A 2879-nucleotide genomic window follows, 5' to 3' on the forward strand; every position below is an offset into this window, starting at 1 on the left:
GAGGAAAGGCCGTCCCTCTGAGCAGGCCTCTTTTAAGTTTAAAAACTGCTTTCAAAACCCGGAAATGACTGCCAGGCTGCCTTCCACTTCCTGCTGGGTGGTGGCAGGACAGGGCTGAGTGGGAGCCCCCAGGCCCCCCCACCTTCATTGCTGGGCACACCTGCCAAGGACAGGCCTCACATGCCCTTGCTGTCTCCAGGGACATTTTTAGACACAATTCATTGGTGGTGGTGGTGGGGGGGGGCTTTTATTTTCATCTGGGCAGAAATAGCTCTTGTCAGATAGGAGTTCTTGTGCCCAGAGAAGAGCTCTGAAATAGAAGGAAAGATATCAAGGACTCGAGACAGACCAGAAAACTCCTGAGCTCTCCAAAACCAAGTTTAAAATATTTCTCTAAAAATAAGCTTTGTTTTCCTTGTGGATTCCTCTGGCACTCTGTCAGGGTGCTTAGCTGGCCTGGGAAGCCAGGCGGAATTTTTTTAAAAAGCGAGTGTTTCCCAGCTGTGGCCTTGGAAAGTTCTCTGTTTTCCATTTATTAAACTCCTAGTTTCCGGCTAATTAAAATTATTTTCAAATAAAACTCTGTAGCCCAGCAATACTTGATGAAACCCAGAATTCCCAGTGACCCCTCTGCAGGAGGCAGGCCAGCTGTGGGGCAGCACTGGCTCAGACGCTGGGTTTATGGGCAGGGGGCCCCTGGCCTTTGAAATGCAGGCCTGGGTCTTGTGTTCTAAATCCCTCTCCAGCCTGCCCCAGCGGAGACTGGTGGAGACTGGTGGAGACTGGTGGCGGGTTGGCAGCCAGTAAGCCCTGCCCCCTGGGGAAGGGGCTGCTGCGGGGTAATTGGAAACCTGCTGTCTCCCCCAGCCCGCCCCCTCCCACAGCACTAACAACCTGAGCAGAGAGGCTGCGCGTCAGGGGAGGGGAGTTTGGCTGGGGGGTGTCACCTGGTAATGCTCCACTACCTGGTGTCGCTCCCTGGCCTGGCTACCCTTGAAGCTACGGGTCCCCCAGGGAGGCCAATGTACCAGGACTCTACTGAGCACCTACCTACAGGACGCCCAGGCCAGCACCAAGTCCCAGAGTAGGGTGGGACTTGACATTTGTCCAAAGCCACATGTTGTGCAGATGGCAATCAGAGATGCTGTAGGGCGGAGACAGGACACTCTTTGCAGAGGGCCAAACAAAGATGGTGTGATTCAGACTTGCTGGCGGATCCCGCCCACTGAGCACATAGGGGCACACTGCCGGGTCTGCTGGCTGGACCTTTCCTTCATCCCACAAATAGCTGCTGATTGTCTGGTAAATGCCCCGGTTAGGGGGTGAGAGGTGGGCTGACAGACGTCATCCCTGCCCTTCATGGAGTGCGCTGAATGTTCTCAAGATCTACCCATGCTGTGGCAGGAGTCAGCTCTTCCTTCTTTTCTGTGGCTGAAGAATAATATTCCATTGCACGGATGTACTACGATCTGTTTATCCATTCATCAGCTGATGGACCTTTGGGCTGTTCCCTCCTTTTGGCTATTGCTTCAGAGTGTACCAGTGTACGTCTGGGTACAAGTGTTTATGTGAACATTTGCTTTGTTTGTTTTTGTTGTACAGGGGATTGAACCCAACAGGCACTCAACCATGGAGCCATATCCTCAGCCCTTTCTAATTTTTATTTTGAGACCAGGTCTCACTACATAGCCCAGGCTGGCCTCAATCTTGCAATCCTTCTGCCTCAGCCTTCTGAGTCACTGGGATTACAGGCATGTGCCACTGTGCCAGCTAAACATGTACTTTCAGTTCTTTGGGGCATATACCTAGGAGTAGAATTGCTGCTAAACCATATGGTAAATTTGTGTGTGTGTGTGTGTGTGTGTGTGTGTGTTTCAAAGCTGGATTGAACCCTGAACCCAGGGCCTCATACTAGGCCTGTGTCTCCATATGAGCTACAGGCACAGCCCTGTGTTTAATTTTTTGAGGAACCACCATACTGTTTTTCAAAGTGACATGTCAGTTGTTATAATTATTTTGTTAATACCATCTCCCCCACACAATCTGATTTATAATGTCCCATAAGAAGCTTGTACACTTATTCACAATAGCTCAAATGTCCATTAACAAATTAAAAATAAACAAAATGTGGTATGTCCATACAATGGAATATTATTCAGTCATGAAGACTGAGGAAACACCTGCCTGTGCTACACCATGGGTGAACCTTGAATGTGTCATGCTCAGTGAAAGAAGTCACGTACAAAAGACCACATATTATATGACTCCACTGATATGAAACAATCAGAATGGGGGATCTATAACAACAGGAAGTAGATTAGCAGTTGCTAGGGGCTGGAAGATGGGAAGAATGGAGAATGACAGCTGATAGATACAGGGTTTCTCTTTGGATTGTTGAAAACGTTCTGGAATTAGGTCATGGTGGTAGTTGCCCAACCTTGGGATGATGTGAACATCTGTACACTTGCATACTTTAATTTGATAAAGGTGATGGTATGTGAATTCTATCTCCATCTTTTCAAAAAATACACTCAAAAGCTGAAATGCAGGCTCTAATGAGAAAGGACAGGGTAGTAAGGGAGAAAGTCAGGAATCCTCTGAAGAAGGTCAAAGGGCAGTGGGAATGCTTTCCAGGCAAAAGGGACAGCTGGTAGAAAGGCCTGGGGGCAAGGGATGGTTCCAGAGAGGGAAGGAGGAGGTCTGGGGTGAAGAGCAGAGCACAAGGCACAGGATGGCACTAGGCCCAGCCCCCCAAAATCTCTCACCTGCCCTGTGCCCACTAATACTCTCACTAGAGCATCATATACTTGGGTTAATGATTTCTACACTGATCTTTTATTTTATTTACTTTCTTTTTTTTTTTTTTTTTTTTTTTTTTT

General features: G+C 48.2%; 1 long non-coding RNA gene across 1 annotated transcript; it reads right to left on the reverse strand.

Annotated features, from left to right (window-relative positions):
* Positions 1-227: 227 nt before the first annotated feature.
* On the reverse strand, positions 228-1665 carry LOC125617317. Its single transcript, XR_007348298.1, has 2 exons — positions 1051-1665; positions 228-310 (listed from the first exon to the last, which is right to left on the reverse strand). It is a non-coding gene; the product is annotated as an uncharacterized LOC125617317 (long non-coding RNA).
* Positions 1666-2879: the final 1214 nt, after the last annotated feature.

The sequence above is a fragment of the Marmota marmota genome, unplaced genomic scaffold (assembly GCF_001458135.2).
Source record: "Marmota marmota marmota unplaced genomic scaffold, marMar, whole genome shotgun sequence".
NCBI classification, from domain to species: domain Eukaryota; kingdom Metazoa; phylum Chordata; class Mammalia; order Rodentia; family Sciuridae; genus Marmota; species Marmota marmota.